The following is a 16,791-nucleotide window of genomic DNA, read 5'->3' on the forward strand; positions in this document are numbered from 1 at the left end:
TTTTCCTTGTGTGTTGCAGTCCCAAGGAAAATTTGGGCAATTGTGCTTAGCATTTAATTTAAAAAAAAAAACAGACATGGTTAGCAACCACACTATTAAATGTCTCATTTGGCCCTCAGCTTGCTGACTTGGATATTTTTGTGCTCTGCAAACTGGAGATGGCAATGTTTTTCTTTAATGGTTTGTCATGAGCTGAGCTGTGCATATGTTCTATATGACCTGCCTTCCAAATTTATGAAAGCTTTTCTGCTACCACTAGGACTTTTGGATATCATCAGTGGCTTTTAGAAATAACTAACTGCCTGTGATTTGAGGTGAAGGAAAAGATGAGCAAAAACATGTTGTCGTATGTGACTCGTTTATGTTAGCGTATTTTGTGATAAAATCTTGCATGGAAATCAAAAAGGATGTTTTCATGATAAGTTTAGAATTTAATTTTTGCCAATTAAATTATGGAATAGAATGAAGTGTGTCATGGAGATTGTTAGCATTTTTTGATGCCCAGTAAACTTTCAAACAGTACTCTTTTTCTAAAATGGCTGAAAGTAGCATATAACATCATTTGTTCATTTTCTTAAAAAATATCTCATCAAAGCACAATTTCACATGAAGGAGAACTTAATAAAACTGTCTCTGAGCCAAATGTGATTATTATACAAACATGTCATGACTAACCTACTTTTAATAAGCTTATAATTACTTATGAAAAAAATTAAGGAAGTAAACTTTATACAAAAATATCTGTTATTTTTGGCCCACTATTGCAAGATATTTGCTTATGCGTGCAAGTACATATATTTGCCCTGCTCTTCCAACATTCTGTCTAAGGCTCAGTCAAAGGACTATTGCACTTCTTTTCTTTCTTCCCCCCCCCCCCCCTATAAAACATAGAAAAATACAGGTTTCCAAACATTTCATGTTTGGTAACGAAGCTTCAAATTTGTTTGCCCGTACAGAACACATGACCCTTAATATATAATGAAAATACATGTTTGGTAATGAAGTTTCAAATTTGTTTGGCAGTACAGAACACATGACTCTCAATATAAAATGAAAATGTTTATTTGCTTTTAGTGATATCACTTTTTTCTTGCACAAAACAATATTTTCTACACAGAAAACACTATTTTTGTGTGAGAAGACCTTTCACTGTGTGGACAACAGGCTTTTGTGCAAAAAAAAATTCTACACAGAATAATTCCTCCGCAACATTATGGGACATAAGAATATGGAAAGAATATGGCATAAGGATGTTTGTTCTCTTCTGCCATATCGACAAAACTATGGTAATTATTTATTCCTGCATGCAAGGGTAAAATAGTCAAAGATTTAAGTCCCTAACCTACATAGAGCAAAGGGATTTTGTAACATCTCAGCAATTAACTGAAAGAAAGAAGCTAGTAGCATGAGCTTTTGTAGACTTGAGCCTATGTCCTCAGACTCAAGTCTATGAAAGCTCATGCTACCATCTTCTTTCTTTCAGTTAGTCTCAAAGATCCTACAAGATCCCTTTGCACAATGATTTTCCAGACATTGCTGCGGTACATACTGCCATAAAACAGCGTACCAGCGCCGATTCTAGGGTTAGGGACCGCACGGCAACCACACAGTCCCTAACCCTAGAACATACAGGTGGCGTAATAATGGCAACGCCCTGTGTATACAGGCACCGCCATTGTTATGTAAGCACCGCACAGCATCCGCACAGCGCTTACGTAACAAGTGTGCCAGTGGCACACTTGTTACGCCACCCCTGCGGCTTAAAAAGAACCTGCTTTTCTCGGGTTCTTTTTCTTCCGCAGGGAAGCTGCGCGGTTTGGCGGCTGTGACTTCCCTCCGGAGGAAAAAAGGCTGCCAGCAGGCTGTCCTTTTTGAGCGGTCTGTCCCAGGCCTAACATGGCTATGTCTTTGAATTCAACATAGAGCAAATCACTAGCTATCTTCACAAAAGTAGCTCCACTGAAATCAATAGAACTGCACTCATGCATGAGAGAACTGGACATTACACACACAGAGCCATGTAAATACCCCTTTTTGTTTGATGAAAGGAGGATGAGATATTTTGGAGAAAGGGCAGGACAGGACAGGGAAAAATACTCACTTCTTTCCATGTCCTCTTTACAAAGGCATTCCTACACTGTCTGTGAAGATCCAGATGTCTATTTGGAGTCAAGAGATGGTGTTGGGAGATACCATAGAAAAATACTTAAGAGGGGAAGAACTGAGCTTTATGTTTTCCTGCTTCAAATTACCTCCTCAGCCATTCTCCAACAAAAAAGAAGACCCCAGAGTTTGGTTACATCCATTTGTGTTAATATTTATTCTGCCCCTACACAGGTATTGAATTTCTCCCTCAACATCACTTTCCAGCAGGCTCATTTTCCCTTTCTTTGCCAAAGAGTTTGTACTTCTGTGCTGCTGCTAATCTTATTTATTGAAAATTTTGACAGGGAAATGTTATAAATAATTCTATTTTATATTTGAAGTGTGAAAGAATTGTCTAAATAATAAAGGGGGATAGAAAATGGGCCCTGAGCATTACTGAATCATATCCAACTATCACAACATTCCTTGGTGGAAAAATGGTTTCTTTTCAGGGCAAAAGAAGAAATCTGCAAAATAAAATGTGCTTTTGGAGGTTCCCCCCTCTCTTTACATCAAACTGATCTGTTGAAATTATGGTATATTTGGTAGTATATCTATCGGCAGGAATGTCTAATTAGCATTAGGTGGTAAATGTAAACAGATTAATATTATAAATAACGCCTTTGCATGAAAAACATCTTAACCTTTACAGAGTCACTGCATACATTTCTTATATAACTAGGAACACTTCTTGCGGAAAGTAATTATTCACAGTCAGATATGATCCATAATTTGATCTTCATGAAAGTTTCAATCTTTAAAGTTTTAAATATTACTTTTCAAAGATGATCTGATGGCTCATTTGAGTGGCTGAGCTTATTTTGTGTCTGGCTGATTGCAAAGAAGAATTTCATTTGACCTTTTCTAGTGAGAAAATAACTGTTAGGAAGAGGTCAATACAGTGATAAAACATAAACAATAATGTTTGAAGGACTGTACAAGTCAAGTATGGTTTAAAGAGAAATAATTGTAAGAGGAGATTCAGGGATGGGAGCTTGAAGTTACTCAACAACACTAAGCAACTGGACAGCAGACTGAGGAGGTCATTTGTTCACAGGCTGCATCTCCACTGAAGAATTAATGCTGTTTGACACTGCTTTAACTTCCATGGCTCAATGGTATGGAATTCAGGGATTTGTAATTTTGTGAGACATTCTCTGTCAGGAACTCTGGGGCCGCACCAAACTACAAATTTCAAAATTCCATAGGATGGAGCTATGTCAGTTACAGTGGTGTCAAACCGCATTAATTCTGCAGTGTGGCAACAGCCATACACATCCCCAGGTTGCAAAGTATAATGGTGTAGCTTAGTGCCTGTGGATGCAGGGCAAGCAGCAGCAATGGTATCAGCAAAGGGCCCCTCCCCCTGTCTCTCACTCTCGCTTTGTGTGAGAACTTTCAGAGAGGGAAAGAAAATGTATAAGCCTTGTTTAAATATGCGAAGGGGTGTCATATTGAGTATGAAGCAAGTTTGTTTTCTGCTGCTCCAGAGAATAGGACCTAGATCAATGTATTCAAGCTACAGGAAAAGAGATTGCACCTCAACATTAGTAAGAGGTGTTTGACAGTGGAGTGGTGGAGCCTCCTTCTTTAGAGGTTTTTTTTAATAGAGGCTGGATAGCCATCTGTTGGCTGTACTTTGATTCTGTATTTCTGCATATCAGGAGGTTGGACTGGATGGTCCCTGGGGTCTCATCCAACTCATGATTATATGATTCTAAGTGGGGGTGCCTCTCTTCTTGCCAACCAGTGTGATTACTGGATTTTGGGGGGAGATAGAAACATCATAGGCCTGACGATGGACTTTATCATGAAGAGAGGTGTTCAGTGACTCTGTGGATTATGTTAGACTGGATCATTTTGAGTTTGTAAATACCAAAGAAGTGGACAAGATTCTTGGAAGTGTAACGAGGACAACGTGCCCTCTCGATCCTTGCCCATCGTGATTGACTGCCCAGGGAGGGGATGCAATGAAAATATTATTACAACTCATAATCAATGCATCCCTCAGGGAGGGAATATTTCCATCGAAATTAAAACAAGTGGTAGTTAGACTGCTTTAAAAAAAACCTCCCTGGACCCCCTGGTGAGAGCCAATTATAGACTGGTCTCCTTATTACCATTTCTGGGCAAAGTGACTGAGAGGGCAGTTGCCTTCCAGCTCCAGGTTGTCTTGAAGCCGATTATCTGGGCCCATTTCAAACTGGCTTCAAGGGGGGATATGGAGTTGAGACAGCCATGGTCTCCTTAGTCAGTGATCTCTGTCTGGGCATCGACAGGGGAAGTGTGACCCTGTTGGTGCTCTTGGACATCTCAGTGGCCTTCAATACCATTGACCATGGTATCCTTCTAGAACGCCTGAATGAGTTAGTATGTGACATATAGAGCCCAAAACTATGCATAAGAAGTATACCTTATTAAGTTGAATAGTGCTTACTCCCAAATGACTGAAGATCTGCAGCCTTATGGTATTCCAATACCACTGTATTTTGTTGTCTTTAATGGAAGGAGAGGGACTTCGTTTAGGACTTGAATAGAAAACAGAGAAGGTGTTGTCAAGTGACTGTGTCTTCGAAGGAGAGCGCTTCAGTTTGGATAGACACTCTCTTGTGGCTTGGTTTCCCCTTTTGTAAATCCCAAAATGCACAAGAAAGGACAGGTTTATTAACCCCAGTAGCTGTCATGGCTGGGGGCTGCTGTGAGTTTTAGTCCCAAAAAGTAAACTTCCCAAGCTGAGTTCTGAACATCAAATTTTTTTTATCTGCACTTTTTTTTCTGTTGTAGGTTTCTGATGAAGTGTGTTCCTGAGGTATATTCTTGAGGAGTAACAATTGTTTGAAATTCTGGGATGCATCAGGGAAAGAATAGTGTCCACTTTAAGGGAACTAACAATATGGCTTAATCTGATGCTGCCCAGAGGAGTGTTGCACTGCTCTTGACCTTTGAGCAGTTGCTTGGAGTCCTCCTTGCTACGAGTCTTATAATATCACTATCCTGAGATTTTGGGTGAGATCTGGCATGAATCCTGGGCCAAATCTCAGGGGAAGTCTAGAGTCTAGTGTCACAAGATTTTGAACAGGATTTTGCAGGCATAAATATGCCCAAATACTTGGCTATCAGCCTTTTTGGCCAGTCTATTTGCTAACCATGGGAACCATTGGGCCCCATGTTCCCTTGAACTGAACATGCATTCAGATTGTCAACCTGATGATGATGATGATGATGATGATATCTTGGAATATAATTGAGTTATGATATCTGGTTTGCATTAAAGTTGTGGCATATTGCTAACCCATAACACAGTATCTGGCCCATTTCTGGTGCCATAATCTATTCTGCTTTAATCATACCTTACTTAGAAAACTGTGCTCAGCCTGAGAATGATGTTGAAAAGCTGGTTTAGAACAACCAAATTGGCAAAGGATTTGGAAACCAAATTTTAGGAGGAACAGTTGAACAATGTATGTCCATTTAGCCTAAAGAAGAGGAGATTGAGAGGTTATACAATTGGCATCGCCAGATGTCTGAAAGGCTGTTATATGGAAAATGGATTTAAATTATAGGAAAGAATAGTCTGACTAAACTATTAGGAAGACTGTCATGATAGTAAAAGATGTTTGACTGTGGAACTGATTACAGTTGGTCCTACAGTTGGATTTGACTTTTGTAGATTTAATTATTTTCAGTTTTGATTAATATGCTCTCTTTAAGAATCTCTAAGTCCTCCAGCCCAACTCTGTCAGAAGTTGACCATAGTGTTTTGCTAGAGAACCTAGATGTTCCTAGAGAAAACATTTACCTAGGCATTTGTAGGTCATAATTCTATGATCAACTTCTGGCAGATGTTGTCCATAGAGTTGCTCTGGGGAATCTGGAGATTCCTAGAGAGGTCTTCTCTCAGATAAAAATAATATTGTTTATTTTATTTGCAGTTTTTCCACAGTCATGAGGGTCCTTCACCACTACCCCCAGTGAATGTGGAGGGACCACTGTACTTTGGAAAATGGTGAATACCCCTTCACTGGAGTTTTTTTTTAAACAGAGGTTGGGTACTTTAGCAGGGCATTTCTACATTAGCAGGGGGTTGGACTAAGAGACAGTTGAGATCCCTTCCAATTCTGTAATTCTATGATTCTATTAAATGTATTGTCTCTAAATAAAATTATTCTTGTGGATCTGAAAGTTTCCACCATTCCCTTTCCTGTTTTTCTACTTTTGCTTTGTATCAAGTTTAAAACACGTAACTCTATCATATGTGTTTCAATGCTGCAATGCATTTCTTGATGTGGGACTTACTCCCAAGTATTGCATTGAAGGGAGCATAACAATATGCCCTTTGCTACTTAGGTGTGACCCAGGACAATGACTGCGTGCCCTAGGTGAAACAAACAATAAACTTCAATTTCGTAGGCAGTCTTGCAGAATTCCATTTCCCTTCTTTTTCTAGAAAACGATTGTGATTTGCTGCTTTTATTTTGCAGGGTGTTGGGAGACTTTGTTTATGACTTTGTTCTAGAATCTTTTTGTTAAGTACAAGTATAAAATGGATTCCTAAAATTAAAAATGAACCAATAAAATTTAAATGAATAAATTAAAAAATGCAGTGTTACATCTAGTGGCAGAGCTTGCTTGACTCTCTGTTTAAGTGCTGTATCAAGAGAGAAGAGATTTTTCATCATACAGAAAGCAATTGGTGCAGTGCTTTGTTTTCTTTCTATGGCAAATCTGCTATATGATTAAAATAGCAGTGCAGTCAGGGAGAAGGTAATAGTGCAGAGGGTCATGAAAAGGAGGGAAGATAAGAATAGAAGCCTCAGAAGCCTGGGGCAGGGAACCTATTTGCTTTCTTCTGGAGATGCTTTGACCTTCATACTGCATCTATTGGCCTAATTCTTTAGTAATCCCTTGGATTCACTCTGGCTTGGATGCTATAGTTGAGACATGTCCAGTGGATGTAATCATGGTGCCTTGTTGCTTGTTCTGTATTACTGGATTTTTTTTTTCAGTTTGTGGAGCCTAAGGATGTAGACAGGACCCTTGGAGAGGCAAAAACACCAGATGCATACTGGATCCTTGCCCTTTCTAGCTTTTGAAATCAGCTAGAGGGGGACTGGCTGAGTGGGTAAGGGGAGTGATGAATAAGAGACTGTGGTGAGGCCATTCCTAAAAGGAAAAAGTGGGAGGGGGGAGGCCACACTGGATCCCATTATCCTGAATAATTATTGACTAGTCTCCATTATTCCATTCTTTGAGCAAGGTTCTGCAGTGTGTGGTAGCCTCCCAGCTCCAAGGATTTCTAGATGAGATTGATTATCTATATCAATTTCAATCTGGCCTCAGGCCTGGTTATGGGATGGGGACAGCTTTGGTAACTTTTGTGGATAACCTGTGCAGGAAACTAAACAGAGGGAGTGTGTCCCTGTTGTCTCCGCTAGACCTTTCAGTGGCTTTCAATACCATTCACCATGGTATCCTTCTGGGCCCACTCTCATTGCTGTGCAGTGGTGCCAGTATTTCTTGGAGGGACAAACTCAAGGCAGTTCTGGAGGATCTGTTCGATGCCCCAGCCTTTTGCCTGTGAGATCCCTGAGGATTCTGTTTTGTTCCCAACACTGTTTAACATCTACATGAAAGAAGGGGGAGGGGGCATCTTGCCCTTCCCGATACACTCAGTCAAAAGCAACATGCTGCAGCATCTCCTATCTTCTGTGTTCTTCCTCATTAATAACATTCATTATCTTGATCCCACTCTGATGTTCCTGGATTTCATCTGTGACATGTTGGAGGGCATGTGAAGAGACATATATCTATGTACTGGTGTAAGCACACAGGTGAACCTTTGCAAATATCCTATTCAGTGCAAAGACATCTAGGGAGTGGAGGAGAGGAGAGGAGAGGCATAACATCAGGTGTGCATGCAAGAGGAACTGTCCTCCTTCTTCTGAACATATAAACTAGAGTTGGGGAGACTTTGAACTTCTTAATGCTGATGAATTACTACTCCCATTGCGTCTCACTCTTGACCAGGCTGGGTTGAGGTGACGTGAGTAGGAATTCAAGAACATCTGTTGGGACTACAGATTCCCAAGGTAGGAAAGGGTTGAAATCATCTTGTATGTTTCCCAGACTCTTTGGGCAAGGGGAAGAAAACTTTCCTCCTCTATTTTTCATTTGTGCCCTTTAATCTGATTATCTGTGCTAAACTAAAATTAGAAAATAAGGTTGACATTAATTTGCCATACATGCTATTAGACATAGTCAGGGAATAAAGCCTGCAGGTTCTTCTGCTCAGGATACAAATTGAGACATATATGAACATGTAGATTGTATTTCCTCTTTGTTTCTTTTCAGTCTGCAAAACTTGCAGGGGCTGCATATTTTCTTAGAAACCTGAATGAGGTGACTATCATTTCAACTGCACAGGGAAGGCTTCTACTGCAGTGCCATAATTAGTTTCAGAACATTTGGGTTTCCATGCTGGCACATAAGTGTAAGAATTAAAGCTAAAGATAGTTTATTCATAGAAAACCTAATGCACTGCCATGCAGGAATCATATTCCAGAGGTAGGCCAAAGGCTGCCCTGTTTCTACTGGCAGATTGCTCAATGATTTGCAGTATACCCACAAGGGTTTCTGACTCCCAATTGCTTCATAGCAGCAAGAACAAAATGACTTTTTCCCACCTAAACCAAGCTGCTTGGTTGAAGAAAACTTAGAGTAACAAACAGGAATGGGACCCTTTGTGTGAAAGGATTATAAGGAACTCAGTTCAAAACAGTTCTGGGGAGCACAAAATATCCTTGAGGTTGCATTTACAGGTGGGTCTTGGATGCAGGAAGCCCAGAGTCTGCCCACCTCTACCATGCTGCTGAATACCGAAAAAGCACATCTTCCCAAGTAACTGATGCATTTCTAGGGAGAGACAGATTCACATTGTACTTGTGTGGCAAGGAAAGGAAGCTGCACATTTCTTGCTCATGCTTGGGCTCATTTTGAATAAATAACAGAGCTCTGGCTCTTTCACAGGTCATGAGGTTGCATGTGTAGATGCCATGCACCAGGAGTATTCAGTTTATCTGGGACATGTTACAGTATTTTGCTGGCAAGGATTTGAGATCCTAGTGTATTTTACAGCACCTTCACATGCCCCTTTCCCGATTATGACAATTGAAAACATTCTCCTTTGGCATGTAATGACATTTTAATTGCCTTTATCTTGTTTATTTAATTTTATATTATTACACAGTAATCCCATGGAGAAGAAGCCCAGAGGTCTCAGTACTCTAATATCAAGGGCTTCTAGTCTTTACAAAACAGTTAGAAATCATTGCTCAAAAAAGGCAATGATTTATTGTTTTTCAAGACTCTAACAGCTTAATGTGACACATTATTAATGTTCTACTCGTCAAGGGAAGTAATAGTGCCACTCTATTCTGCTCTGGTCAGGCCCCACCTGGAATATTGTGTCCAGTTCTGGGCACCATAATTTAAAAAGGATGTTGGAGGGCGACTAAAATGGTGAAGGGTCTGGAAACCATGCCCTATGAGGAACGACTTAGGGCTCTGGGTATGTTCAGCCTGGAGAAGAGAAGGTTAAGAGGTGATATGATAGCCCTGTTTAAATACTTGAAGGGATGTCATATTGAGGAGGGACCTAACTTGTTTTCTGCTGCTCCAGAGACTAGGACCCAGAGCAATGGATGCAAGCTACAGCAAAAGAGATTCCACCTCAACATTAGGAGGAACTTCCTGACAGTAAGGGCTGTTCAACAGTGGAATAAAGTCTCTCAGAGTGTAGTGGAGTCTCCTTCCTTAGAGGTCTTTTTTATTATTAATGTTTTTTTAATTTTACAAAACAAAACAAATTTAATATTCTTTCTATACATACTTGTACTTTTGCATCTTATTCATTTTTTTTTTAAAAAAAAATCCTAAATATCCCCTCTGTGCACCCCACCCCTGGAGCCATTCCCTTCTTTATACTCCATCCAAAATTTTAACTCCTCCTGTGGAGGTAATTTCCCATCTTCTTTTCTTAGTACATTTTTAATATTTTTTTTCATATTTCATCAAAATCATTTCTTTTCCATAATCCTTTTTTTACTTTCAATTTACATGTTAATTTGTCATTAATTGCTAACGTCCAAACTTCTTTATACCAGTCCTCTAATTTCACATTTATTTTTGTTTTCCAATTTCTTGCTATGATTAATCTCGCAGCAGTAAACAAATTTGTTAGAATACTATATTTGGTTTTCTATCTATCTTTATATTCATAATATTTTATATCTCTAATATTACTATTTCCCAAAAATTTTGTACATATTTACATTGCCACCACATATGTACATAGGATCCTACTTCCTGACAACCTCTCCAACAAGATTTTGAATTATCTTACCTTCCTTAGAGGTCTTTAAACAGAGGCTGGATAGCCATCTGTCGGGGATGCTTTCATTTAGATTTCCTGCATGGCAGGGGGTTGGACTGGATGGCCCTTGCGGTCTCTTCCAATGCTATGATTCTATGATGGTTTTTTTTAAAAAAAAAAAACACAACAAAATAAATAATTAAACATGGCCAAAATGCCTGAACCCCTGATCATTCATGTGTAACATTCCTAAACAATAAGTTCTTAATTTCTTAAACAATAAGTTTTACTCATTGTGCAAAAATTCTAAAGGCAATGTCACTGCCATTAAAACATTTCAAAATAAAAATGTTGCCCTCTTGGTACTCCAAAAATGAGCATTGTTCCTTTTTACAAATGACCTTTTAATTTCTGAACCAATATCCTGTCAGAAGCTTTCTCTCAAGGAGGAAGTAATCATGGAGCAGTAGTTTTGCTGATTTTTGGTCTTTAAACTAAAATTCCCTGGTATTTTTCCAGTGCTGTCTTCAATGTCATTCCCAATCGACTCTCAAGATGCCTTTGGATCTGACAGATCCTCATTGTTTTCTTTCCTACTATCACTGGGTGGTGATGTGTGTCTGGGTCTATGTTTGTGTGACTGTATGTGCCTTCAAGTTGCTTATCAAGTTAGAACCATGGAATCATAGAGTTGGGAGAGACCACAAAGGCCATCCAGTCCAACTCCCTGCCATGCAGGAACACACAATCAAAGCACCCCTGACAGATGGCCATCCAGCCTGTGTTTAAAAACCTCCAAAGAAGGAGGCAACATGTGGCAAAATCATTGATTTCTTAAAGTTTTCTTAGGTGGTTTTGTCATTTCCTTCTTCTGAAATACAGCCTACGACTCCTGGTATTCATTAGCGATCTCCCATCCAAGTATTAGCCAGGGCTGACCCTACATAGCTTTCAAGATCAGACATGATCTCATGCTTTTAGAGTGTGGTACTTTTTTTTAATTTGTTGAAAGCCTGCTTGGGTCCTGTACAGCCAGAAAGGTAGGATAATGAATCAATGAATTAATGAATACAGAGCAATTTACCATTCTGGGGAAAGCTGTAATCAGCTGAACCCACAGTCCTGATGCTAATTGTGGATGACCAGCTTCAAGGCCATTCCATTCTCTTCCATCTGAGCCCCCCCCCCCCTTTAAACAAGACCTGGACAGCCCTTCCAATAGTGGATGTTTCCCAACAGACTGCACCCAATGACAAAAGTTTGTTGATGTAGACTTCACATTCTGCTGTCATGTACTTTGCTGAAAACTGCATCATGAAAAAGAATGTTATAGTCAGAGGCAAGAGCTCTGTTATTTCCTGACAAAAGTGATTTTCTCAGTGGACTGATATTTTAAAAAGCCTGTGTATTTGAACAAGTCTTCCAATATGAGGAAAGGTGAAAGAAACAGCTGAGCCCAGAGTTAATATTTGGCTCATACAGTCACTCTAGCATCTAGAATTAAGCTACCTATGAGAGCAGGACACAAACTGGTCTATTTTTACCACAAGTTTTTTCACTGTTTGAAAGGAAATTTTGCATAACTGTATACATTCATAATTTATATGAGATTTAACTTTTTAAAATCTTTTTAAAATTATTATTATTAGTAAGCAACTATGTACAAAACATGCCACAACAATAAAACAGAATAAAATAATTCATCTCACAACTTTGAATTATGATGCAGGTCTCCTTCTTAGCTTCTGTTCAATGTAAGCAGTCATTTTAAAGTCCAGTGCTGTCTTTGTGTAAATCTAGTTCAGAATGTCCAACCAAAGGTTCACATGAGATGGCAGTTGTCTTCTCTTGTTTCTGTCTTTGTTTACAAAGTCAATGAGTGGGAACCAATTGTCAAGGAAAGTTCCTGATTTTGGTTGTCCTGCGTATCTTGCCATTCTGTCAGACAGTTTTTCAAGTAACCATAGGTCCCATACCTTTTTCCACCACATATCTAAAGATACCTCCCCCATTTTCCATTATCTGACAATTTCTACACGGGCTGCTGTAATGAAGAAATATGAGGGGTTTTTTTATGTTTCAAATCTGAGTTTGTGTCCACATACTGTATATTGATAACAAAGGCATTTATATACATAATTTTATTTCTTGGTTGGTAATCAATGAAATTTGTTCAAATACCAATTGCCAAAATGTGTTTATTTGGGGGCAGTCTAGCCACGTGTAGAAATGTGCCATTATCATTACAACCACGCCAACATTCTGGCTAGCTTCACTGGAGTCAAATACCACTTGTGTATAATTTTCAAGGTGTTTTCTCTAATCAGTGCTGATCTGGATTTAAAAGGGGTGGAAGACTGTAGTCAATTTTGAAATGGGAATTGAAAGATTCAAATCCAATTCCCAGGTTAGTTCTCTGCCACGGACATTTTGGTAAGAATGGTCAATCAAACAGATTAAAGATGTCAATCCTTTGGTGCTTTGGGAGGAGGGAACGCATACATATTATAAAATAGTTCTGTGCTAGCAGCATTATAGATACTTCTGAAAGTAGTTTGTATTTGTTTTCCAAATTAACATTAGGGCCAAACTCCAGGATGGCTGGCTAAACATGTACATGACTAGTGAAAAGAAATGTTCATTTTATTATAAAAATAAAGATGAAGAGAAAGACATCTTTCTCTGTTGTAGAATGTGCAACAAAATGGTTCTTATGCTCTAGGTTGAGCTTCTCTTATCCGAAATAAAGGATTGAGTTTCACCTCTCAACATAAAATTCATTAATGTCTCATATAAACCTTATACACATAGCCTGAAGGTAATTTTATACACAATATGTTTAATTATTTTGTGCATGAAATAAAGTTTGTGTATACTGAACCATCAAAAAGCAAACGTGTCTCAGGTGCGGTACAGATAGCGCAAAAGCGCTGTGTTCGTGCCGTGCTAGGGTTGTGGGATCGTGCAGCAACCACATGGGCCCTAGCACATACTGGTGGCATTATAATGGCAGCGCCGTGTACACAGGCGCTGCCATTATGATATAACGGATGCATAGCATCAGCACATCACATCACGCCAATTACATCACGAGTGCACCATTGGCGCGCTCGGGACATAACTGGTGTGGCAGAAAACGAACCCACTTTTTGCGGGTTCTTTTTCCTCCACAGGGAAGCCATGTGATTTGGTGGCTGCGGCTTCCCTGAGGAGGAAAAAGCGCCGCCGCTGCTCCAGACCTTCAAACAGGTATGTACTGGGCCTAAGCCACTCATGAAAAAGTTTTGGATTTTGGAGCATTTCGGATTTTGGAATTCTGGATGATAATAATAATAATAATAATTATTATTATTATTATTATTATTATTATTATTATTATTATTCTATCCCGCCTCTCCTTGTATTGGATCGAGGCAGGTAACAACAAACAAAATAACAATAAAAATGCTACACAGCAAGTCACAAGTAAAAACATAGGAAAAACACCCTAAAACTCCCTCCCACCCTAAAATAACGTTAAAACAACAATTCCCAATAAAATGCTCCCAATAAAATCAATCACGATCACAGTTTGGTGGGAACGGCTATGCAACTGGAGAGTAAACATTTCAAGGAGGTCAGTTAGGGAAGGCCTGCCGGAAGAGATCCATTTTTATTACCTTCTTAAAGGCCTCTAAAGATGTTATATGGTGGATCTCCTCCTGCAGGTCATTCCAGATTTTTGGAGCGGCAACAGAAAACATCCTCTGGGAAGTCGTTACCAGTCTGGTTTTCTTAGACTGCAAGAGATTCTTCCCAGAGGATCTGAGAGTGCAAGAAGGATTGTATGGGAGGAGGCATTCCCTCAGGTAAGCTGGACCCAAGCCATGTAGGGCTTTATAGGTAATGACCAACACCTTATATGGATAAGGAAGACTCAACCTGTAAATGGATTTAGATAAGGGCTACAGGAATTAATTCCATTTTTTTTCTTGTGGTCAGGATTCGTGTGGTCATATGATCAGAGCTTGGAAGTAACTTTTATACATTATTAACACACCACATTTCACTAATTTCACTTAATTTTCTAGATCCTCCAATTAAAGCTATGCTTTATTGAATAAAGTTGTTAGTATTCATTAGGTGGGTATCTCTCCCTTTGTCACACTCAGTAAAAAAAAGGAAAGCCTGCTGCCTCAGGAGCCTGGGAGGAGAATAATAGAACTGGAGGAAGTGTTTCATGTGGCTCTTTTGTTAGGTTAACAGCAGACTATGTGATTTATTTGAAATGACAGGTGGGAGGCAAAGAAAGAGAACTTTCTGGAGCCCAGGTGAGATAGCTAAAGAACAGCTAAGCTTGGCAAAGAAGGGTGGGGGAAGCAGAATGGAAAGAAGAAAAAAGTATGTCTTGGAATGGAATGGAATGAGGAGTGATTTGTTAGCAAGATACCAAGGTCCCCATTCTCTTTCAGAATACCCCTATATGGACCCATATCAACGGAAAGTGTTTGGAATCTCTCTACTGACCAACATGCAGTGTGACTATGTTCAGTAACTTTTCCTCTGATTATGTTCTGGATTGGTCTCTATTGTATAGTGTGGTATATTATAAAAGGTAAAGGTATAGGTATGCCTTTTTGACAAGGTTGTCAAGTTGTGTCCAACTGTAGGGGGTGATGCTCATCTCCTTTGCAACAAACCAGCATTGTCAAAGACAACTCTGTGGTCATGTGGCTTGTACCACTGCATAGAACGCTGTTACCTTCCCACTGACGTGGTACCTGTTTATGTACTTGCACTTTTACATGCTTTCAAATTCCTAGGTTGGCAGAAGCTGGGACTGGTGATGGGAGCTCATTCCATCACTGCCAATCGTGCATCAGAGTCTGTGTCTTGACCGCTGAGCCACCGCATCCCTAGTGGTATATAAAGTTGGCCATTCACTTTCATGGGGGTTAGGGCAGAAGACCTCTGTGCAAGTGGAAATACTGCAAATAACTGAGGGGCTGCACAGGCCCCCCCCCTTCCTTCCCAGACTTCTCTTAGCCCAGGGAAGCTGGATGTAGCCAAAAAACAAAAACAAAACACGACCTCAAGAATAATCAAAGCCGCGAGTGTCAAAGCCACAAACGTCAAGCGCTGACTGTATTACAAACATATAATATTTTGAGGCCTTTTCAGAAAGGCCTTTTAGGCATAAGGCAGGTGTGAAGGGAAAGTCTGTGGAGTCTTTCTGGGGAGTGCACTCTCTTCAGTAACTCTACTTCACTGATTATATTCTGGAGTTTCTATTGTATATTGTATATTATTGTATAATATTTTATATTATTGTATAATATTCACTATAATGGGTTGAAATACAATGACACCCATTGCACTTCTTTAGTGTATGATTCATATAGTGTTAGATTCTTGGATAATTCAGTGAAAAAGGTTTTCCTCAAACCTATCCACTATTTCTTAGACTCTGGGCTTCTCCCGCTCTCTCTGTTTCCACACCTTTCCCAGTCTATTCACTGAAATTCTGCATATGAGTCAAAATAAAATGCAAATGCTCAGTGTGTTTATTCTTCTTTTTAAAACCGATGTCTCAAATTCAGCATAGGATTTATGTCTTTCTAAGTGGACTTATATGTTCAGGAAATATAACTGATTAGTTTTGCAATATCTGTATTCACTTAGAGGCTGCTGGGATATTACACCATACAGACATCCCTTGCACAATGGTTGCCAGTGCAGTGACTGAAGCACTATGGGTTCTATGTGCATTGGGCACCGATGTGCATCTAAACACCAGCTAGGAAGTGCTGGAGCACAACAGGAACATCTAATGTGCATCAGAAGAGGCCCGTGGGCATCAAAAGTGTACCATGAGCATGAGAAGTGTCTGATGTTCATGTGCATCAGAAGCACCCAGTGCACATTAGAATACTCTACATAATTCACGTGGATCTTTGCAATTCACTAACAGGTTTTGTTGCATACTGCAGCATATCTACAGAAACATACATCGGAGTCATATATGCATCTGAGGAAGTAGGCTCAGGTCTATGAAAGGTCATGCTACCAGCTTCTTATGAAAGCTCATGCTATTAGCTTTTTTCTCTCAGTTAGTCTCAAAGGTGCTACAAGATTCCTTTGCATACAAAGTCTTAAAGTTATGACACATAGAACATGGTGTAGTATGTTGGCCAGAGTTAGCATCTTGGCTGCTGCTTCTTTAACATTCTGAGACTGTAGAACCAGTTATAAAACATGATAGGGACTGTGGAGAGAATAGAGAAATATAAATTGTT

General features: G+C 39.5%; 1 protein-coding gene across 2 annotated transcripts in view; it reads left to right on the forward strand.

Moving 5' to 3' along the window:
- Positions 1 to 16,791, forward strand: part of CPQ (carboxypeptidase Q) — a 243,225-nt gene that overhangs the window by 176,498 nt on the left and 49,936 nt on the right. The window lies entirely within an intron of this gene.

Source organism: Sceloporus occidentalis, unplaced genomic scaffold, assembly GCF_023333645.1.
Source record: "Sceloporus occidentalis isolate IW3139 unplaced genomic scaffold, rSceOcc1.0.p SCAF_3, whole genome shotgun sequence".
Taxonomy (NCBI): Eukaryota; Metazoa; Chordata; class Lepidosauria; order Squamata; family Phrynosomatidae; genus Sceloporus; species Sceloporus occidentalis.